At 50.1% G+C, this 23,877-nt stretch overlaps 1 protein-coding gene and 1 long non-coding RNA gene across 2 annotated transcripts in view; one reads left to right on the top strand and one right to left on the bottom strand.

Annotated features, from left to right (window-relative positions):
- Positions 1 to 3,657: 3,657 nt before the first annotated feature.
- On the bottom strand, positions 3,658 to 5,955 carry LOC111823195. Its single transcript, XR_002826204.1, has 2 exons — positions 4,720 to 5,955; positions 3,658 to 4,613 (listed from the first exon to the last, which is right to left on the bottom strand). It is a non-coding gene; the product is annotated as an uncharacterized LOC111823195 (long non-coding RNA).
- Positions 5,956 to 6,123: 168 nt separating this feature from the next.
- Positions 6,124 to 23,877, top strand: part of PLEKHG3 (pleckstrin homology and RhoGEF domain containing G3) — a gene marked incomplete at its 3' end in the record, with an annotated part of 37,115 nt that continues 19,361 nt past the window's right edge. The window contains 1 exon segment of the mRNA XM_014467898.2: positions 6,124 to 6,324.

Genomic DNA, 23,877 nt, shown 5'->3' on the forward strand with positions numbered 1-23,877 from the left:
TAAAGCTGGACTGTTTCATGTTACACTTCATCCATCTACTAGTACAGCTGGTGGTGCAAATAGAAAAGAGGTCTGGCCCAAAGGCTAGAAGTCAGAGATGAAAAAGCTTGTTTCATCGGCTAGAATCATCAAAGGCTGACGTCTTAGTTTCAACTTCCTGCTCTCAGGTGTTGTAAATGCTGATACACAGTCTCTTTATCTTCTGATAACGAAGGTGAACATAAGTGATCTCCAGAAATGGTTCACACGTGGTTCCCAGGTTCTTGAAAAACCACAAGTGATTGGCAAAGGTTTCTGTTACAGACAAAAACTCAAACAAACAGCTCATTTCCTTCAAGGGCTCCTCAGGGCAGTGGCTGGCAGCCTGAATGCAGTAAGGAGGGAAGTCTTCCTCCCCCTCCCCCCACATCTTCTTCCCCTTTCTGATGTCGGATTTTTCTGACACTATGGAGTCCAAACCGGGGGAAAGAAGCTATTGATAAGGAATGGGACTCCCACCCTCACCCCACCTCTGAGGTCACTGCCCTCTCAGAGTTGGTTACAGACATTTCATTTTATTCATTTCAGAAAGCCCGGGGGCCACAAGGCTCTGAATCAATGTCTTGTAAGGCATACATTACATTGAACTTTGTTCAGTGTGCTCCGGGAAATGCAGACTTGGGTTCTGATAGGATTCTGTTTACAAGTAGCCTGGGTAACTCTGGAACAGGTGGGAGTGACCCACACATTTTTACTTTTTTTTTTTAAAGAAATAATCTTTTTAAAAAAATTGGTATTTTTTTTAGAGAGAGAGGAAGGGAGAGAGAGAATGAAAGAGGGAGAGAATGAGAAATAGAAACATAGATGCGAGAGAAACATCGATCAGTTGCCTCCCACAGGTGCCCCCTGGGGCATCAAACCTGGAACCTGGGTATGTGCTCTGACCGGGAATTGAACCCATAGCCTTTTCATGTACAGGATGATGCTCCAACCAACTGAGCCACACTTTAAAAAAAAAGAAAAGAGATTTATTGAGATATATTTCACATACCACAATTCATCCATTAGCATAGTCAATATTTTTAGTATTTTTTAAAAATATATTTTATTGATTTTTTACAGAGAGGAAGGGAGAGGGATAGACAGTTAGAAACATCAATAAGGGAGAAACATCAATTAGCTACTTCCTGCACACCTCCTACTAGGGATGTGCCAAGGTACATGCCCTTGACAGGTATCAAATCTGGGAACTTTCAGTCTGCAGACTGATGCTCTATCCACTGAACCAAGCCAGTCAGGGCAATATTTTTAGTATCGTATTACTCCTAAAATGTTGGGGTCCAGCCCCAGCAGGTCCAGGGGTTCCCAAAGGTGTGGATGGAGTCGGCGAAGAATGAATGACACGGAGGCAGCGTTCAGTTGATCAGCATGGTTGGGTTCTCTCTTTATTGTTCTATTACATCTATATTTATACTATTTGATCCCATAAGCATGCCTCTATAATTACATCATGGTATGTTTTGGGTCACGTTCTACAATTCCTTGTTTCTTATCTGACCTTAGCCAAAAATCCTGTCTCTATCTAGTTCTGTTGATTTTAATCTTGTCTAGGTTAATCTCTGTGTTCCATTACAAGGGCTATTCCAAGGTCACTGCTCTACTGATAGGCTACAAGAAAGCGACTGAAGGAGTTTATCCTACCCAGTAAAGGTTATGTCCTCCCAGCCTCGCTGCTTGCCTTCCCTGGGACTGCCCTGTATCAGTGGGTCTCCAGGGGTATAGGCTTTGGTGCTTTCCCTGGTGGGCAGACCCCTGGGGATGTGGGCCCAACAAGCCCCAAATTTTTTGCCAACAGTCTTAGTCCAAGTTCTTCATAAGTAGTACATGGTATTTCTGTAACACTAGGGGGATTTACTGACTTATTCTCTTCCTTAGTCCTGTTAACCCCTAACCTGGGGAAACAACCTTTCTTGGGGGAGGTGGTCCTGGTTAAAACACATAGCGCTTAAGAGGGGGAGCAAACATATGTCATATACGCCAGGTCCCTTGAAACATAAGCTGTGTAGATGTTTCTTCCCTGCAGCGACTGCGTCAAGTAGCAAGGGTGGACCAGCTCCCGGCACTAAAAAAACCCCCAAACCTGTTAGCAGTCATTCCCCTTTTCCTTCAAACTCCCCAGCTGTAATCTTTTTGTTTGTTAAGATTTGCCTGTTCTGGACAGTTCATAAATGGGATCAGTCAGACATGTGCAGTCCTTTGTGACTGGCTTCTTTCACTTAGCATAATCTCTTTAAAGTTCACCTATGTTGTAGTAGGAATCAGCACTTCATTCCTCTAATGACTGAATAATATTCCATTGTATGGATATACATTCTGTTTATCAGCTGACTGGACATTTGGCTTGTTTCTACCTTTTGGCTATTATGAATAATGCTACTATGAACATTCATGTACAAGGTTTTATGTAGGCAGACGTTTTATTTTTCTTTTTAATATATTTTTATTGATTTCAGAGAGGAAGAGGGAGAGATAGAAACATCAATGATGAGAATCATTGATCAGCTGCCTCCTTAGTTGGGGATTGAGCCCGAAACCCGGGCATGTGCCTTTGACTGAAATCGAACCTGGGACCCTTCAGTCTGCAGGCCGATGCTCTATCCACTGATCCAAACCGGCTAGGGCCTGGACAGATGTTTTCATTTCTCTTGTGCAGATACCTAGGAGTGGAATTGCTGGGTTGTATGGTAACTCTATATTTAACCTTTTCAGGAATTGCCAAACTGTTTTCCAAAGTTCATTCATCATCAGTGTATGAGAGTTCTAATTTCCTCATGTTCTCATTAACCTTTATTATTATGTTTTTGATTTTAGCCATCCTAAAGGATTTGAAATATTTCATTTTTTTAAAATATGCATTTTCATAGAGGCTAATGATGCTGAACATGTTTTCACATACTTATTGGCCATTTGTATATCTTCTTCGGAGAAATGTCTATTTAGATCCTTTGCCCATTTTAAAATTGGGTTGCCTTTTTATTATTGGGTTCTAAATAAAGTCTCTTATTAGATATTAGAGTCCCAGTGCACAAAATTCATGCACAGGGGGAGTCCCCTCAGCCCAGCCTGCAGCCTCTCCTATCCGGGACCCCTTGGGGGATTCAGACATCCCTCTCACAAGCCTGAACTGCTGGCTCCTAACGGCTCACCTGCTTGCCTGATCGCCCCTCACTGCCCCCCTGCCGGCCTGGTCACCCCACACAGCCTGCTGTTCGGTTGTTTGGTCATCCCTCACTGCCCCCGCCCCCGCCCCCGCCGGCCTGGTCGCCCCATGCAGCCTTGTCTGTCCCGTTGTTTTGGTCGTGATGGCCTCTGGTTTTTTATATATTAGGATATGATTTGCAAAAGAAATTTTTCCATTCGTTGCTATCCTGATATGTCCTTTGAGGCTTAACATTTTAAATGCTGATGATGTTCAGTTTTGTTGCTTGGGCTCACACTTTGAGAAACATTGCGAAGTCACAATTGACAGGAAATCTCCAAGTGTGGGACTTGGTTTCCCCACCCCAGCCAGCTGAGGCTCCTTCTCTGGGCTGGATGCAGAGTCCCAGGGGACCTTCCCCATGTTTACATCCCCTCCCACTCCTGAGGTCTACCACAATAGAGCAGCTGAAATGACAGTTTGCAAATGTCCTTTATTGTGAAAACTCAATGGCCTTTGTCTCTGGAATTTGAAATTTTGATGCACATGTTGGCAGCCAAGAGTTTGGAAGGAGGAGGGGAAGGGCCCAGAGAAGAAACCACGCCATTGATTTCCATAGTGAGTCATTTCTACTCTATGTTGTCTTGGTTTTTCTCACCCATAAAGTGGGGGAAATACCTCCATCTCCCCATGTCAGTGGGGGTACGATGAAGAAGAACACTTTGAGATCTTGGATTAAAGGCATCACTGAGGCACAAGGTATTATTATAACAATAAATTATTTAATAGCAGGGAGAGTGAAGCTACTAAAGCAAGAATGGATAGGGGCAGGAAGGAGAGAGGCTGCGAGTTGTGGATGGAGGAGCTGCAGCCTACAGCTCCTGGGCCCAGGGACAGGTTTTTATTCTTAGAGGTGAGATTGTGGGTTTCTCCCAAATGGTTTGGGTTATTTCATCTGATTCAGCATTGCTTTACTGAGTGCTTCTGTAAGAAAACATGACACTTTTTTGGAAATAAACTCGATGTATATATACATTAAAATCATTAGAAACAATGCAAGACATTATAATCAAATGCTGAATTGAATATAATAAGTATCAAAAAGAAAGACTAGATGGTAAAGAGCAGTGGTCCCATTATGCATCCCAGGTCTATCACACTAGTGTGTGATCTTGGCTCCTCAGTTTCTTCTTTTTCTGTGACTGCAACTGTTCATTTAAAAGGCTTAGAATAATGGCTAGCACATAGGAAGCACTCAATGTGGGATCTGCCTGGGATTTCGTCTTGCACTCCTTTTGTTGGTTACACAACCTTGGCCAAGTTGCTAGATCCCTCCCATCCTCAGTTATCCAATCTGTAAAATGGGCATACAGATAGTTACTGGCTCCCTAGGCCGCTGTGTAGACGACGGGAGACAATGTAAATCGCATAGTACCTACAAATGGTAAGCATTCGCTAAATGAGTTATTATTACAGTCATTAACACTATTTCCCGCCCCGGTGGAGGAGTAAGGGGTGCGCTCAACGATTAGTTGAATCACCAGCTTTCTCAGGAAGCTGGAATATGAGGTGGGCAGGAAGGTACTGGTAGGATTCCGGTGAGCAGAGAAGAAAGCGGGATCCAAGAAGACGGAGGCCTGAGGACGGACTGCCGTCTGGAAGGCAGGAAAGGACCGGGCCTTCTCCAATTGTCCTGCAGCCCGGAGCCTGGCCGGTTGCATCTGGTCGAGCCGTGGCGGCTGTTTACCTCCGAATCCCCTTCCACGTTTTCGACTCTCACCTTCCCAGTCGGCCGGTGCAGGCTCAGCAGGGCAGGCGCAGACCCTCCTCCCTGAGGAATGTGGGTCCGCGTCCCGGGCCCGCGAGGCCCAGCGCATACCTCCTCCCCCGCAGTCAGGAGCCCCGCTGTCTTCACCTCACCCTCCGCCCGGATCCTGTTTCAAAGTCACCTGAAAGCCATTTCCTTCCGCGTCCGCCCCTCCCCTCCCCGCCCAGTAAATCTGCTGGAGCTTGCTTGTACCTGGAGCAGTTTTTTTTTTTTTTTTAGGGGCGGGGGGGCTTGTTTTGTTTTTAAGAATTCTCTAAGCACCGTTTACTATACACACTTGTCTACACCCGGATCTCAACTATACCCAGTGGTTCTGATACCAGCGTCCCTTCCCTCCTTCTTAGGAACAGGTTTGAACGCCTAACCAGTAGGACCTCCTCCAGGCTCCCAGCCGGGCTTCTCCCCTCTAGCCATGTGCTGGGATCGCATCTGTTATCCAGGACCTTTATTGCTGAATTATTTCGGGTTTTCAAATGTACGCTCTTGCTCAAAACCCAGCCTGCCCCTGTCCCCTCCCCCCTCTCCGGTGTGTATCTTCCCATGCTACAAAAAACGGGGTCCTTTATTGCCGTAGGTTCTGCATCTCCCCCCTCTGCCCCCCGAGTCTCGTGGTGGACTCCCTCCAAGTAATCGGCTTCATCTCTCGTCAGCTTCTCACAGGCTCGGATTTACATCAGGAAAGGGTCACCGGAACCGAGTTTCGGGGAGGAATTCAAGTCGTGCCTCTCGGACTCAGAAGAGGCGAGCGGGCCAGCTCTGGTGGGTTCAGGACCCCCAAATCGGACCGCAACCGGAAGCCCCCTTTCCTGTGCGTGCCACGGGGGACGTTTGGGGGGTCCGGAGCCCTCTCGGGAGGCGGTGATATCAGGTATGTGACACCAGGGTGACCCCACCACGTGCGTGTTTGCATCTTGGAGCCTTGAGGCTGCCCGGGAGCGGCCCGCGCGCTCGCCCACCTGCAGGCGGTGATCACCCGCCGCGCGCGCTCCGCCGCAGCCTGCACCCCCGGCTCCCGCTCGCCGCGCCGCCAGTTGCTGGATTCCTGCAGCGGCCGAGCTCCACCCACTGGAAAAATTCCTGGGCCGCCCCTCCCTCTCCCCTCCCTCCGGCTGCAGCCCGCTCGGCCCCGACTTCCTGCCGGGCGCTGGGAGCCGCGCGGGCCGGAGTCCCCGGGGCCGCCAGGGGCTGGCAGTGGGCGGGCGCGGCCGGCAGCCTCGGTTCCTTCCGCGAGCGGCGTTCAAACTCGCGCCCGCGTCGTCGCCGCACTGGGCAGCCTCGCGCACCCGGCGTGCGGGACCCGGCGGACGGCCGTCAATTGGTGAGTGTCCTTCGGCCGCCCCCTCTCCCTCTGCCGCTGCAGCCGGTGGAGTGGCAGTGCCCGGAGTCCCTCCGAGGTCCCCACCTTCCCGGGACACCCGCCCAGCCCCACGCGGGTGAGGACGCGGACTCGGTCGGAATCCCGGGCTGCCTTGGCTCTTTCCAGGGCGACCCTCCCGGCTCAGGGCTGGAGCTCGGGAGGCTCTTGCAAGGAGACGCTTTCCGTCCTCCAGCCCCCACCCCGGAAACAAAAGGAGCGAACGCGCGGGGCGGCTCCGAGAGGCTCCGGATGAAGCCCGGGAAGCCCGCGAGGCTGCGCCCCCCTCCCCGCCCCCCTGCGCGCTCGGTCGCCCGAGGTGTGGTCCTTGCCCCGGACGGGGGGCCCGGCGGGGCGTACTCTCCCGGGAGGGACCCGAGCCTCCGGTCCTGGGAGCCCGAGAGGCGCCGGCAGCCGGTTCCGGACTCCCAGGCTGGCGCTCCGGGTAGTGCCACACGGTGCTGGCTCTTGGGAATCAGCTCATGTCCTGGAGGAGTGAGAGGAGGTGCCAGGAGTGGGGTGTTCGGAGCGGAAACCACCGTCTACCTCGACCTCGCCCACCCCTGAAATCGGGTTGGCTCATTTGCTCCGTATTCGCAGCCCTTTGGGTTGGAAAGCTAGGATAAGGCGTGCACACTTGAAAATTTCAAGACGTTTTTCAGGAGCTGCGTTCACTCTTTGGAGCTGCTTTTGAAAACAAAAGGAAGAACGAAGTGGGAAATGAAATGGTGGGAGGCTGGAGAGGTGTGGCCTGGGGGGGACGGTGTTACTGGCAGTTGTTAGAGTTTCATCTCTGAGGTCACTCTGAACGGTTGGCAGATGAAGGAGCCTGTCCCCTGCTCTGGGGCCCCCAGGAGGGGACCCGGACTGCAACACCCTACAGGGAACCCTGGACTGGGGTTCCCAGAGTCTCCCCGGTCCTGCCTCTGCACGCAGCCCAATCACACTGACCTTGCTCAAGAAATAATAAGCAGGGAGAGTGGTGACAGCCTCAGTGGCTCCCTGCTGAGCAAATCACTCTGCTGGACGGGGAGTGGACTGCTGAGTGTCTTAGCTGGGGTACCTCACCTCCACCATCCCTAGCAGAAAACCGGGGAGTAAGAACCAGAGGAAGGTGTACCCCTTCCCCCTGTTATTCACCCCTTCTCTTCGGTCCTGGGACACCACATCTCCTTCCACACGTGCTGGTAACACTTTTACTGCCCCCCCCCCCCCGCCCCCTTTTCGGGAGGGTTGGGCAATCCCTTGGCTCCCTGGGTATCTGGTTTCTGGGTATGGGGCAAACCAAGAAGCAGAGGGAGGGGTTTGTGTAAGAGCTTGGGGGCCTTTCTACTGCCTTTTATTAGAAGTGGCCTCTCTCTCTCTCTCTCTTTCTCTCTCTCTACTGCCTTTTATTAGAAGTGGCATAGGTCTCTCTCTCTCTCTCTCTCTCTCTCTCTACTGCCTTTTATTAGAAGTGGCATAAGTCTTTCTCTCTCTCTCTCTCTCTCTCTCTCTCTCTCTCTCACACACACACACACACACACATCCAGAGCCCCATCACGGCAGGAATTCTTAGCTGAGGGAAAAAAAAAAAGAAGTGGTATAGCAGGAGGATGGAAAGAGCTCTAGCCTGGGAGTCCAGCACAGGATTTTGCTGGGGATTTAGTCCTGTCTGTACTGCATCCCATCAAAGACTGATTGAGACTCTTGGGCTGGAAGGCATCTCTGATTGGCCTGTTCCATTGACATGAAGGCAGCAGAGCCCAGAGTTGGGAGGTGATTTGAGCCTGATCCCTGTTGGCCAAATAGGGACCAGCACTCAGGTTTCCTCACTCTGTCTAATCGTGCTTTTCCCCACATGACTTGGACAAGTCACTTGTCTTTTTTACTCAGTTTCCACCTGGGGTGCTTGCCTGCTCTTCCTCATAGAGCAGGGGTCCTCAAACTTTTTAAACAGGGGGCCAGTTCACTGTCCCTCAGACCGTTGGAGGGCCGGACTATAGTTTAAAAAAAAACTATGAACAAATTCCTATGCACACTGCACATATCTTATTTTGAAGTAAAAAAACAAAACGGGAACAAATACAATATTTGTATTTGCATGTGGCCCGCGGGCCGTAGTTTGAGGACCCCTGTCATAGAAGCTGAGGTGAGAATCTAGTGAAGCCACACATGTGGAGAGTGCTCCATAAATTCCTGTACAAAATGAAGGGCTCCACTGTGGCCAAGAGGGGCCCTCTCTAGAGCTTTATAATTTCCTGGGATCGTCCCACATGTGCCACAAGGAAGGGTAGACACCAGAAGCCAACGGTGAAAGTTTACACCCCTGGCCTGTAGTATCTCATCTCCAGAGTAAACATTTGCTTCACCAAATCTCAGGGTCACTGTTTACACTGGAGGAGGCCAAAGGCCATGGCCTGGGAGATGACCAGGGTTGGAGGGGAAAAGGACTGTGCCTCTTCCCCGCCCCCACCCCCCCACCCCCCTCAAATCAGAACCTTGTGAAGGCTCTGGCTCCAAGCCTGGAGTGTTGCTACAAGCCCAGGCGGGAGCTGACCTAGCAGGGTTAACTGTGGAGCCATCTAGCTATTTTCTGTTGTGTTGGGGGTGCAGGGGACTCTGCACTTTGGGAATGTGCTGCCTTTCCAGCTGCACTGAGGGCTGTTTTCAGCTCCTCGTTGGCCCCCCTCCCCCCATCCCAGGCTGCCCCTCTGGCCCAGGCGGCTGCTCCGGCCTGCCTCTCTGGCCAGCTGCAGGTCCGCAGGCCTTTGTTCCCGGCCCGCCCTCCCCGGCAGAAGCCCTCAGGCTGGGGCCTGGCAGCTGAAACTCACTCCTGCCAGCAGGAAGCCTCTACTGGAGTCGCAGAGGGCCTGGCAGACCCTCATTTCCTCCTGGGAGGCTCATGTTGGGGCCCCCAACTGGCCCCTGGCCAGATTCTCTGCACTATCTTTTCTCATCCCCTTTCTTCCCCTGAATAGTTGGATCGTTCTCTTTTTCTTCCATACTCTTGCCTCTTCGTTCTGTTTTAAAGCATTCATGTATTCATTCAACAGTTATTTATTTGGCACCTACTATATATGGATGCTAGACGCAGGAGACACAGTGCTGACAAAATATACAACTATCATTGACCTATGCAGTGGACTTCTAGTGGGGGAAGCTCACAGTAAGCAAGGTAAATCATTAAACTAGAAAGCATTGTAGCCCTGGCCAGTGTCGCTCAGTTGGTTGGAGAGTAGTCCTGTGTACAGAAGGGTTGCGGGGGAGGAGGAGTGGTCCAGCACCAACCCCGGGCAGCCGTGTGTAAGGGAGGCAACCAATTGATGTTTCTCTCTTACATCAGTGTTTCTCTCTCCCCCAACAAAAACATATCCTTGGGTGAGGATTAAAAAAAAAAAAGCATTTTAGTGATAAGCAGAAAAATGATGGGGAAGGTGGATGTGAATTTAGATAATGTCTAAGATGGAGTGGCCTGGGAAGCAACTGGAGGGAGGGATTTTTGAGAGAATGCCCGAAGGCGGTATTTCCCTTCATCTCTGACTTCCTTTTCTTGAATGCGAACTTGGACGCACCTGTGTGCAGATCCCAGCTTGGCAGCCTGTTAGCCCTGTGGCGCTGAACTCCTTTGTGCCTGTGTTTCTCACATGTAAAATGGAGTTAGTCATCATACTTACCACGGACGGTATTGTGAGAATGAACAAGAGATGATGGATGTACAAGAGATGATGGATGTTAAGTGCTTAGCAAAGCCTATCCAGGTGTTCAATAAATGACAGAATCCTGCAGGGGTAGCCTAATCCTGCAGGGGTAGCCTAAGATATTTAATGCTAAAGACTGTAGATGAGGAGTTTTTTATTTCAGTTATTAGGTGGGAATAGAAATCCTAGTTAGTGCAGCTTTTTCTACAGGACCCTAGGCTCTGGGTGGTTGAAGATGTGCGGGGGAAGGTGGATGCTGCCTGCCCTGGCCACTGGCTGGGTTGGGGGCAGCTCTGATCCTCTCTTGCTCTGGAATTCCCCGTGTTTTCTGGCTTCTCTACTCTGCCTCAGGCTGGAAAGGCTCGCAGCCCCTCTCCCGGTGTCTTGTAGATAAGTTTGATGGCGTGGGGGATGGGGGTTGGGGGTGAAGGGAGTGGGGAAATGAGGGAGGGCGGAGCTGTTCTAGGGAGCCTGTGGAGGTGGCTAGAGGATTGGGATGGAGGCTCAGAGGCAGCCTCGAAAAATGTTTTAAGAAGGGTCCACAGGGGCCAGAATGTAGAGTCACGGAATGGACAGACACTGTGAGATCTCAGCGTCTAGCTGCCCCCTGACTGCTCAGCGCTGCCCAGCTCCCACCCCGCTTCCACCCCCACCCGCCAGCCTGAGGAGGCTCTACCCCTCCCAGCTGGAACCAGGACCTCAAAGGGAGGGGCCCATTGAAAAGACTGCTGTCACGGGCTCACGGGCTGCGGTGAGCTGTTTCCTGGGGGCCCTGCCGGCTCCGGAAGCAGGGTGGTGGAGGGTGGGGCCCAAGGAAATGGTCATGGGCCAGACCACTCCCCTGGAGAGCCCGCTGGCTCGCAGGCCAGCCAGGCGGGCCCTGTGGTGAAGGAACTTGTGCCTGGAGACCAGCTAAAGCTAGATATGATCTGGCCTCGGAGGAAGTTGCAGAGAGGGCCCTGAACAGCCCCAGACAGTTTTGTCATAGGAGAGAGAGAAGTGGGCAGGGTCAGTTAACCTGTGATTGTACGGAGGTGCGTGTGGAGATGCTGGCAGCCTCTCTGGGGGTTAGCTGTCTGGATAAAGGCTGGTCTTGGCAACTGGTTTCTGCTGTGTTTGCCTTATTTTGGTTAGAAGCTCTCTGAGGGCAGGAACGCTGCTTGACTCATCTTTGTTCTCGCAGACTGTAGAACAATAGAAAGGAATCAGGGCAGCTGAGCCTGCCCTGGGCTTAGTGGTCTCAGCTACGCCAGCTTTTGCTCCAGGAATTTGGTGGGGGAGGGGGGGGAGAAGGGAGGGGGAATGTCAAGCCCAGCCCCTATGGGCTGTTGCTATCTGGAAATGCAAGCTAAGGGAGAGAGGGGCTTTTGGAGCCCTTTTGCTGGCCTCTGGGGAGGAGCTTTGTTTTAAGCTCAAGGAATGGATTTTCTGTTCCGTGCTGAACTGACTGTGGGGCTGAATACAGGACACGATGGTGGCTGTGCATGAGCCTTTGGGAAACAGTTTGAGGAGGTTGGCTTTGATTATTGTTAGGGTCTGGTGGAGAGTGAGCGGATGCAAGAGTAGTAGGGAAGTCAGTTTTACTGTGGTAATAGTATCCCAACAGGAGAGGTGGGTTCTGCAGTGTGTGTGTGTGTGTGTGTGTGTGTGTGTGTTAATCAGAGGTTCTTGAGCAATAGATGGCAAGTGTTTATTGAAAGGAAAAGGGAACCAGTATTCAAGCAGCCTCTATGCATCCTGCACATTGCTACATCCCCTGTGCTTGCTGGATTCCAATAGATGGTTTGTCGAATAACTAAAACCTTACTGTGTGATGAAACCTTAGGAATGAAAGACATTTTCACAGTCTTCACAAATGTTCTATTCCTGTCTGAAAGTGCCCAGGATAGAAGATTCTAAGAAGGTAACCTGTGGTCAGCCTGGAAAAGCGAAAGGGGACCAGCCCTCCCACTCCTGCTGCATTTTGCCCCCAAGCGGACTGCAGGGTGTGCTTAATAGTTTTGAATATAGTTCATCCCATCACATGTCCCATAAAATGCATAACATCTCTCCTACCTTATTCAGGACTTGGCCACCCAGCAGCCATACTTATCCGCATAAAGCCAAGTAGGTTTCAGATCAGTCAGGACTCAAGTTACTACATTTCTTTCCACATCAGCCCCCACAGAACCTGTTTAACTTTTGTACATAAGCTGTGTCATCCTATTTCCAAGCCCACAGCTGAAAGGAAGCAGCAAAGAAGAGTGTAAAGAGAGGAAAAATGACCACAGTGCAACTAAGCGTTGAGAGTAAGTGTGGATGGAGATCAAAGGCTATAAGAAGGCAGTCCTAATAATGTCAGAGTCGGGAGTCATTTATTTAGGAGGAATGGCTTGGCACTCCGGGGCCCTTGTGGGAAATCCTCATTTTGATAATTGATGCGATGATGTGGATGGACCTTGAGCGTATCATGCTAAGTGAAATAAATCAGTCAGAAAAAGCTAAGAACCATAGGATTTCACTCATATGGGAGATACAAAACTGAAACTCAGACACAGACAACAGTATGGCGGTTACCAGAGGGGAAGAGGGTGAGGGAGTAGTAAAGGGTAAAGGGGGTCAAATATCTGGTGATGGAAGATGATTTGACTGGGTGGTGAGCACACAATGCCATATACAGATCGTGTGTCATGTACACTTGAAACCTATATAATCTTATTAACCGTTGTCACCCAATAAGTTTAATTTTTTAAAAAAGGCAATTGATGCTTTGCTGGTAATTGTGACCCTGAGTCATCAAGAAAAGGTTAAATTATATTCCTTGGTCCTGTTTAGGAAGGAGGTGGAGTGCATGTTTTTAAAAAATTCCCAATCAGATTGACTAAAATTTTTAAAAATGTTGATATTGCCCGGCCTGTGTGGCTCAGTGGTTGAGCATTGAGCTATGAACCAGGAAGTCACGGTTCGATTTCTGGGCATATGTCCCAGTTTCAGGCTCAGTCCCCAGTAGGAGACAGCTGATCAATGATTCTCTCTCATCATTGATATTTTTCTCTCTCCCTCTCCCTTCCTCTCTGAAATCAATAAAAAAATATTTTAAAAAAGTTGAACCCTAGCTGATTTGGTTTAGTGGTTAGAGCATCTGCCTGCAGACTAAAGGGTCTCGAGTTCGTTTCCTGGTCAAGGGCACGTACCACGGTTGCAGGCTCCATCCCCAGCTCCGATCAGGGCGCATGTGGGAGGCAACCAAGCAATGTATCCCTCTACATCGATGTTTCTTTCTCTTTGTCTCTCCCTCTCCTTCCCACTCTCTCTCGGCTGAGGATTAACAAAAAATTTAAAAAATGTTGATACTTAGGTAATAATATCACTAATCCTCTCAGCAAGGTGAAATGAGTGGTGTTACCCCATCCACAGATCGGAAACTCAGAAGGTTCACTCAGCTAAGACTTGGGGATGAGGTGACCTTCTGAGAGACTCGAGTGCATGCTCTTAGCTTTAGGACCCTAGACTTTTGAAACTCCCGACTTTCTTAAAAATGTGGCTTTTTGGACAGCTCTCTCCGCAGGGAGTCAAGGTCTCACTGTGTTAACAGTAGAGCCAGGCAGGGTCCACCTTAATTCAGCTCTACCCAGGCAGACTGCCAGTGAGCCCCAAAGGGCACTTGCCTGGGTGAAAACAAGAATGTTTTCAATACACTTACCCTTGAAGCACCTGCCTGGGTACCACAGCCCTTTCTGAGGCCAGAGAAGGACAGGGAGGAGCTGCCCTTTCAGAAATCCCAGGCGTCTGTCCATCAGGAGCTCTGTTCCCTTGTTTCGGTTCTGGATGCTGCTGAAAGATGCTGTGCGGTGCAGTCTTGTTCTAGTCAGTATCCAGGGTGACGGGAGCTGCCCCATATGGGAACCCCTACCCCCATGTTCCCACCATCCAGATCTGGCAAATGGTAATTTTATCAGGTCCACTGCTCTCATTTATTATTGAGATAGAATGTGACACACATTTGAAGCTTCCTTTGTTTTTCTCTCTAATCCTATTCTCTTCCCTCCCTCCCCAGAAGTAGCATTCTCCTGAATATGGTGTTTATCATTCCTATGCATATTTTTATACTCTTTACTGTAATCTGTAAGTAATTAATATTTTGTGTTGCTTGAAACTTGATCTATACCATATTGAATGCATTCTTCTTGAACTTGCATTTTCTGGATTTATTGTCTGGATTTATCCATGTTGATATATTTAAATCTAGGTTATTCATCTAACTGTATCTGTTGGTATGTATTGTACTAGTATAAGTACATCACAGTCCCCTTATTAACGGACATTTAGGTGGTTTCCATCTTCACAGCACTATAAATAATACTGTATTGAACATTCACCTGCCCGTCTTCTCTGCTGTGTGTATCAGCAGTGGGATTACTGGGTCAAAGTTGTGCTTTTTAAGATACTGCTGACCACATCATGCCCCCAAATGATTCCTAACCAATTTATATTCTTACCAGAAAGATGAGAGCTCCTGTTTCACTAACATTTGGATTGCATCTTTTAACCTAGTAGACATGAAATGGTATTTTAAAATTATTTTATAAATTGGTCTTTAAGGTAAGCACTTTGATTACAGGAAGGGATGGTCACTTTTCCTGTTTATTGGCCAAGCATGTTTATAATTCTGTGAATCTTTGCACTTCACATTAAATTAAAAAAAAAATCAGTTAATACATCCACATGATTCAAAACCCCAAAGGGAATACAGTGAAAAATTTCCCATCCCTGCCCCCTAGCTTACCATCTCTGCACCCCATTAGAGGTTCTTGTGTGCTTTTTTACTTTTAATTGCCATTGTCTTTTGTTGATTTTTAGGAGTTAAAAAATATATGTTAAATAACTATCTTTTGCTGATGGTATTCATTACATACAGTTATGGATTGTCTTAACTTTATTAATGTCATTTTTCATAGGGAAGGTTTTTTTAAAAAAATATATTTTATTGATTTTTTACAGAGAGGAAGGGAGAGGGATAGAGAGTTAGAAACATCGATGAGAGAGAAACATCGATCAGCTGCCTCCTGCACACTCCCCACTGGGGATGTGCCCGCAACCAAGGTATATGCCCTTGACCGGAATCGAACCTGGGACCCTTGAGTCCACAGGCCGATGCTCTATCCACTGAGCCAAACCGGTTAGGGCCATAGGGAAGTTTTAATGTCAGATTTGCTAATCTTTTGTTTGTACTTTCTGTTTCTTGTTCAAGAAATTCTACTCTGAAAAAAAGAGAAAGAAATCCTACTCTGATTTAAAATTTTTTTTTGTTTTATTTTTCCATCACCATTTATCTCCTCTATGCCCTCTTTGATTTCTAAGAAATGTTTTTCTTAAAAAAATTTTTTTGTTTCTACTCTGATTTTATAAATCTGTATTTTAATGTTTTGTTTTATAAATTTATAAATTTAAGTTTTGCTTCCCATACTTAAATTTTAAAAATGTTTTTATTGATTTCAGAGAGAGAAAGGGAGAGGGATAGAGATAGAAACATCTATGAGAAACATTGACGGGCATGGCATGCCCCCTACTGGGGATCGAGCTCCCTGACCAGGAATCGAACCTGTGACCTCCAGGTGCATGGCACAACACCCTCAACCAACTGAGCCACAGGGCCCACACTTAGATTCTAAATTCACCTGGAATGTATGTGTGTGGATATATATATTTATATGTCTTTATTCATTTTTTAGGGGAAGAGAGAGAGAGAGAGACAGACAGACACCTTGATTGGCTGCCTCCTGCATGCATCCTGAGTGGGATCAAACCCGCAACCTGGTGTGTGCCCTGACCGGGAATTGAACCTGGAAACCTTTTGGTGGACAGGGCGACACTCAACCAACGGAGCCACACCAGCCAGGGCCTTTTTTTTTTTTTTTTTTAATATGACACGGGTTCTCAAACTTGGTTACACATTAAACCTCATGAGGAGCTTTTAAAAAATGTACTGATGCCTCACCTCAGATCTGACCAATAAAATAAAAATATTTTGGGGTGGGATCCAGGCAGGATTATGAAACACGTCTGAGGTGATTTTTATGGTCAACCAAGGGTGAGAACCACTCAGCCTTATAAGATGGAACTGATTTTATTTTTTTTCCAGAGGAATGGCCAATTTTCCCAGTACTAGTTATTGAATAGTCTAAAGTTCCCTTCCTCTCTGAAATCAGTAAAAATAAAATTCACCTGGACTGACCCACTAGAACTAGGCCCCCTTTCTGGTAACAGGAGGATGGAGTGAGAATGCTGATGGAGCTATTTGTCTACTTTTTTGTGGCCGTCCCAACTGGAGCATTAGCTCCGTGATAGCAAGGATTTGCCTTATTCATTGCTATGTGCTCAGCACCTGGCATGTGGTTTAGAGTGCCAATAAACATGAGAGAGTGTGAGCAGTCCTGTTTCAGACAGGAAGTCAGCTTAGTCCGAGTTCTGCAGCTGCAGGCAGCAGAGAAGAGGTGAATAGTTTGGCTCTCATTCCCAAACCTTTCTCAGTCTCCACTGGGAATGCCTTTTTCTCCCGTCATAGGAACCCAGAAAATACCATTCATCCGGCATGTGTTTCCACAGCCCCCAAAATCAGTACTAGGAATTTGAATGCTGGAAGCCCTGGGGGAAAACGGGGTACAGTAGCCCAGGGAGATCTGGTCCTCCTTACCTTTAAGAGGCAGTAATTGAGTTAAGTAGACAGGGCACTCACGGAAAACAAGATACCCGCCACTCACTGAGCCGCTGTACAGATTAGTGCTCCCCCGGTGAGAGCTTACAGGTGGAGAAAGGTGGTCTTGCCTGCTCCCGGCCATCTTTTTTTTCTTGAAGGTGTACACTTTACTGAACTGGTCTCAAGTCAGTGTACAGGTAAGCCCTGGCTGCCTGCATGCCTCAACCCACTCACTCCCAGGGAGACCAAAAGTCTTCATACAGCTCAAGTTGGGGGACAAAAAGGGGGCCATGATGGCTGACCATTGTCCCAGGTCATCTTACGTGGTGGCATAAGTGGTTTGCGGAGGCATCTGTGGGTGACATCCCGGGTGATTCCGTTTTGGCGTCTTTCTAAGGTTGCCTCGCAGTGTAGGAACGTGTTCTGAGTAACAGCAAAAGTGCCCCAGGGCATTCCCACAAGGGGGCTGCGGGCTGGCACCTTCCTATTCCATCCTAAGGGACCTGGTGTTGGGGAGTGAATTTCCCTCTGACCTCGCTGTCCAGTCCTGGGTAAGGGAGCAGGTAGCTCTGGATCACAGGGCTGCTGTGAGGAGATTGTATAGAGAATGTGTTTAGCGCAATGCCTGGTACACCCAAACAAAATACTAGTTGATATTATTCCAGTCTGGCATCTTGGGAGCCACTTGTGCCTCAGTTTCTTGATCTGTAAACCTGATGCTCACCTGCCCCTCCCCTCTGCCCTGGCTGTTGATAAAGACGGAAGGGTTAATATCCTCAGGCTTTGAGGGCTGGGGTGGGGGAGGAGCCGCATAAATGGAGTATTATTGTGCTGGTGAATGAACTGGCTTTGTTCGCCCTCTGTACTTGACTTCCTGCAGTTAGAGTCCCCGAGTTTAAATTGCTGGAGATATTTGCATGTCCTCCGCAGTGTGGTGCTCACCTGCCTGGCGCTGGCCCGGGTCCCCAGCCAGTGGGGCCTGCTGAATTGGAGTGGGAAGCTGCATTTCCTCTGTGAGGGGCCTCCCAGGCATCAGGAATGAGAGAAATGCAGAAAGTATGACCCACACGCAGAACTGGTTCTGAATAGAACATTTATTGGAGAGGTTTTGCGGGAGGCGCAGGCGCTTTAATTCCCCAGGCTGTTGGTGGCAGCTCTCCGCTCGCCCCAGGCCTGTTAACTGCTCCTCTGCCGGTGGGAGAGTGCCGCTCCCTGGTCCCACGCGGCCCTCCCGGTGCTCAGATGGGAGCCCTTTTGAGAAAAGCAGTAGGTACCCAGCTGGGGCCAGGCCAGGGGGGCGAGTGGGGTGTGGTCAGGACTCTGTCAACGCCAAGCTTCCAAGCCTTGCCAGGCACACACCCCCCCTCCCCCTCCCCGTGAAACCCGGCCAGCCACAGGCTTTGGGGCAGAAGGTAGGTTTCTCCTTTGGGGGCTCAGAAACTGAGGCCCTCACAGGTACAGGGGGAGGACAGACAGCTGGTCCTTTTCATCCTGCCTGGCTGCTTCTTGTGGATTTGTCCATCCTGGCTGGGTAGGCACGGCAGGCCTGTGTCCTTTGGAGGTGACGGTGGGTGATTCTGTTAGGGGCCTTTGGAGGCCTGCTGATCTCGGAGCATTCAGAGTTGGGTGGTTGGAGGAGGGGGCCTTCCTAGAGTGACCCAGCGCTCGCACGCAGGCACTCACGCACGGGGAAAAGCAGAGTTAATCTCCCTCTTCTTCCTGGAGTTTCCTTTTCCCAGAATCCACAGAGCGTGGTTATTAGAAAATCAAGCAGTGGCAGGTGGAGCAGGTGAAAGGCAATTCTCCCCCGCCCTGTCTTGTCCTTGATGGACGGATGCCACCAGGCAGGGGCAGTCCTCGCCACTCCGGGGCAGGTGCCATGCCAGTGCCCCCCACTTCTGGAGCTCTGGGCTGCGGGAGCAGGGGGGTTGGAGGCAGGTCCTGACTTGGCTGTGCCTTTCAACCTTGAATCAAGGCCTTGCTTTTCCAGAAGCAGGACTCTGGGCCAAGCCACTCCGTGCCGTGTGCACCCCTTGCCCAGAACCAGGGTTTGGGGACAGCTGCCCGCCTGTCCAGCTGTGTAACCTCTCAGCTGAGGGAGAAAGCTCCTCTCCTCCCACTTGGGAACTGGTTGGATGAGTTTTCTGGGCCTCCCTGGTGAGGCCCCTTAGAAGGAAAGGCAGGGACCTGGGGGTGAGGGTGGGGGTGGGGCAGGTGCTGAGGGGGGAGAGGGGCCCCCCTAGGCTCTGGGACAGGGATCCCTGAGGGGAAGTACGTCGGCCCTGCTGTCTGAAGGGCTGGCTGCCATTGAGAATTGACCGTTGTACATGAGTCTGTCAGGTCTGCCTGGGAAATCCATGCTCCTATGTTTTCTGGGTCAGGCACCAGCCCAAGGTCAGCGTCCAGGACAAGAAGGGGTGTTCCTTGGGGCTCTTCTCTTGCTGAAGTGTCTGAGGGATGGGGAAGGGCAGGGCTGGTTTGACGGATTGAAGCCACAAAAGGGGGCTGCGCACATTTATACACTTTTCTGGATGCCGATGCTTGGAAATGGAGAGGAAGCGTCCTGCTGGCGGCCTTGCCCCTGAATCTAACTTGCTTGGGGAGGGAAAGTGAGAATTTGGGCAAGGGAATCCCTCATGTGCAAGGTGTACCCTGGCCCCTCCCCCAGCCGTGGGGGGAGCCCCTGGCCTGAAATTTCCATGGGAAATTCCCTCCTGGGTAAGCCCTGTCTCAGTTTTCTAGAGGAGGTGTTCTCATCCAGCTTTTAGAGGCACTTAATTCCCAGGTCGCCTCATAGCTTCACATGCATTTGGGGCTTGTCCCTTTCCCCTTCACGGGGGTTGGAACGTGTCTCATTCTTCTTTCTCACAGGTGCTTCCTGGGGCTCTTTCTCCTCCTTTAAGCTGTCAAAGAGTCAGCACCTTTTTGGGCCTCCGGGTTCTTGAACACTCCGGTTATCTGGACTCCTGCTGCCATAGCCCCACATGGCGGTTTCTCACCCTCGTCTCATAGAGCCCCATCTCCACCTGTCTCGGTAGTTGTTCTCCAGGCCTGGCTCACGTGTGTCCTTTTCCATAAAGCCATTGCCCATTCCTTCCGTCTGTCCTGGGCCTGCCTTTCAGCCTGGCCTCTCGCTGCCAGCTGCCCAGGTCCTTGGGTGGTCTGGGTTCTTTAGGGACTCAACTGTCCCAGGCTGCTGTCTTGCACCAAATGCCCTCAGGGCTCTTCACCTGGCAAAAGCTTACTCACCATTCAAGACTCAGCTAAAATGCCGCCTCCTCCCTTAAGTTGGCCCCGCCCCTCAAGTGGTACTTCTGTACCAGCATTCAACGCACTGCTTTGTGGATCATCTATTACGTGGCTGTTTTTCCTTCTAGAATTCAGTTCCTCAGAGACCGGGACAACATCTTATTTATTTCAGTGTCCCTAGGGCCCTGCAGGCATCATACTCAGGAGTGTGGCCCCAAAATGGAGGCAATCTGGGATTCCCATACTGCCCACGACACCACCCTCTTCCTCCTGTTATTGATGCACGTGTCTTGTTTCTCTGATAAAAATCAGCTCTGGGGAGCGGGTTCTGTGTGTGGTTTATTTTTGTTCCTCCCACAAGGCTGCCACGATGTCTTTGTGCAAAGTGGGTGCTTGACAATACTTGTCTGGTGACTTCTGAAGCTACTTCGGTAGGAAGGGCAGTCGTGTCATCCCGAAAGGGCAGGCACTGGGGCAGAACCGCTGGCTGGAGCCCCTGGGCTCATTCGTACACATCCTGCTGTTTCCCCCTATTTGATATTCCCTGGGACTTAGAAAATGGGTGAACACCAGGGCTTTGCCCAGTCCCTTGCATCTTTGTCTTACGTCCTGGCTCTCTCCCTCCGCATGTCCACCATGAAGCTGGTTTTTGTCTTTTCTTTAAAACCCAAGGATCAGTGTCAAGGACCACTTATTTGTGATCTTGCTACCTCCCATTACCTTAAGTTCTGCTCCTACTCAGGCCTGTTCTCCATGGCTCTGTTCCTCTCCAGCTCTGAGCAGGACATGCCGTCTCTCCCGGTGGAACCCTGAGGAATGCGTCTTGCCCGCCACAGGGAGGACTCGGAATTATTTATACTTCATCTTCTGGTTTGACCTTCTGTTGGGCATGGATGTTAGACTGTTTTCCTTTCCAGCTGAATTGCTTTATATTTGCCCTTTTAAGAGCTTGGGCCAGATCGATGCTGGGATCATAGATGATGGATGGTCAGTGGGGAGGGTTAGGCCATGTTGGCTCACCAAGTTTAACAAATATCGTTGTTATTGATTTGAGATGTGGTTCAACATTTTAGGTACAAATCAGAAAAATCTTGTTCTGGTTGCTTGTGGAACAAATAATAATTTAGCTATCATTATCATCATTGCTACCATTTATGGTGGTCTTTCTCTGTCAGATGTCGTACAAATAGCTTTGCTTGTATCATCTCAATCTTGGAGATCAGCCAGGTTGGTGGTGGTGGTATTATTATTATTATTATTATTATTTTTAATATACTTTTATTGATTTCAGAGAGGAAGGGAGGGAGAGAGAGATAGAAACATCAATGATGAGAGAGAATCATTGATTAGTTGCCTCCTGCACACCCCCTACTGGGGATCAAGCCCGCAACCGGGCATGTGCCCTTGACCAGAATCGAACCCAGGACCCTTCAGACCGCAGGCCGACGCTCTATCCACTGAGCCAAACCAGCCAGGGCCAGGTTGGTGTTATTGCTCATTTTGCAGAGGAGGCACTTGAAGCTTGGCAAGATCAGGTGACTTGCCCAAGGCCACACACAGCCCGTGAAGTGGAGGAGCTGGGGCTTAAGCCAGGTCTGCCTGACTCCAGAGCTTGTAGATCCATTTAGTGCATTGAACCTCTGGGCTCTGTGGGCTTCCGGGTGCACACATACTTGTGTATTCTCTCTTCCTCTGCTGAGAACTCTGGGGACCCAGCGGGGCCCCTCTGTTCCCACTCGGTTCCCGCTGAGATTCTCCAGATGCAGTAGTAAATGCTGCAGCTCTTGAAGGTGTGGCTCCTGTTTCCTCTTCAACCCCACCCCAGCCTAGAGGCCTCGAATCTGGCAGCCTCTACGTGGGGAAAGGGGCAGCAAGATGGCTAATTGGCAGGGCTGGGTCCCTGAATTTTGCTGATAAGGAGCGGTGGTCCTATGAGCCTTTTTGACCTCGAGGTGAGCGGGGTGGGGCCTCTGTCTGTGATTTCTAGCACCGGATTGGGCTACTCCATCTTCTGGGATGTGGTGTCATTTCCCTGCTTGATGACAAGTAGTGCTGGCAGCCAAGTTGACATACCCTGGCTGTGAGCAAGATCAAGTTCTAATCAACAGTAATTGCTCTCAATTGCCTTTAGCGCACGTCTACGGGAAACCTCCCGCTGGCCTAGAGGGACCTTATTGCAGTTCCTTCTCCAAACTCCAAAGGTCCCATGGGGACTTCCCCCTCCACCCAGTTTCTTGTGGCTGGTCCCTTAGTGTGTGGCACGGCAGGGCAGCTGTCCTGCTCTAGACCTTCGCCTGGGGCAAGTAGGCCGGGACTGGCGGGGTGAATGGGCAGTCACCACTCCTGGGTGCCTCTTGGCTGATTGGAAACTCGCTGGCAGTGACTAATGTGGAAACCCATTAGTCAAGGAGGAACTGGCTCAGATCTTGACGTTGACCACTGTTTGTTGTTCACCTGACTGAGGGAGTGGTGAGAGGTGCTCCAGGCACGCTCCCGCAGTCCTTCCAGCGGGCATGTATTGAGCACCTCGTGTGTGCATTGCCTGCTGGGGGTGAGGGGAGAATAAGGGAGAGAAGGCCCAGCCCACGGGGTTTTTTACTATTTAGTCCAGAAGAAAAGCTTACATATATGAGACCAGAAGGACCAGTGTTTTCAGCGATACTCGGGGCTATTAGAATGGAAGGAAGTGTTTGGTGACCGTGTCCTCTGGTTGCTGTCAGAGCTCCACAAACTCAGCGGCTTAAAACATTTACTAGGTTGCAGTTCTGGGGGTCAGAGGTTAGCCTGTGCTCCTTCTGGAGGCTCCAGGGGAGAATATCTCCTTGTCCTTTCCAGCTTCCGGAGGCTGCCTAGGTCCTTTGACTTGTGGCTCCTTTCCTCCCTGTGCAAAGCCAGAAGCGTCTTCCCACCTGTCTCTATGCCCCTCTGCTTTTGTTGTCACATCAGTGAGAGTCCCGCTGCCTCCCTCCCATAGGGACCCTTGGGATTACAGGGGGCCCACCCAGGTCACCTAGGACAGTGGTCGGCAAACTCATTAGTCAACAGAGACAAATATCAACAGTACAACGATTGAAATTTATTTTGAGAGCCAAATTTTTTAAACTTAAACTGTATAGGTAGGTACATTGTTATTAACTTAATTAGGGTACTCCTAAGCTGGCCTTTGCTAAAAACGTCCTCAATCTGATTGAGGTACGTTCGCTGAGGTCGACCCCTTCCAATTCTCCCATCCACACTCATCTCGTACTTGTTTCAGATAGACGAGTGTGGATGGGAGAGTTGGAAGGGGTCGACCTCAGCGAACGTACCTCAAAACAATGTACCTCCCCCACGCTGCGTATCCCGTGGCCCGCCTGCACTGCATCTGCCCTCACCCGACTGACCAACACCCCCCACTTCTTCTAACGCTACTTCTTCCAAATAGACTCGCCCAGGCCGAAAACCGACTTCTGCGCATGGGCCATGAAGTTTCAATTGCACTGTACGTGCGTGCCCGCATGTGGTATTTTGTGGAAGAGCCACACTCAAGGGGCCAAAGAGCCGCATGTGGCTCGCGAGCTGCGGTTTGCCGACCACTGACCTAGGATAACCTCCCATCCCCAGGTCCTTAACCTGAGCCCATCTGCAGTCTCTTTTGCCGTGTAAACTAGCACCCAGGTTCCTTAAATCTGGGGATTAGGATGTGATATTCCTGGGGGGAGGCATTATTCAGTCTACAATCGGGCGTGCGCTGGAGGGGTTGGAAATGGTTGAGGAGGCCTTTCTGAGGAGGTGGTTTGACCAGGTCTGTGTAGAGGAGGGTCTGGGACGCAGTCCAGGTCTGAGGAAGAACAGGAGCCGTGAGTGAACGGGGCTGTGGGCTGGTGGGAACGGTGAGGTGTGGGCCAGCGAGCCTCCCACAGAAACGGCGCT

The sequence above is a fragment of the Myotis lucifugus genome, unplaced genomic scaffold (genome assembly GCF_000147115.1).
Source record: "Myotis lucifugus unplaced genomic scaffold, Myoluc2.0 scaffold_419, whole genome shotgun sequence".
In the NCBI taxonomy this organism is placed as follows: Eukaryota; Metazoa; Chordata; class Mammalia; order Chiroptera; family Vespertilionidae; genus Myotis; species Myotis lucifugus.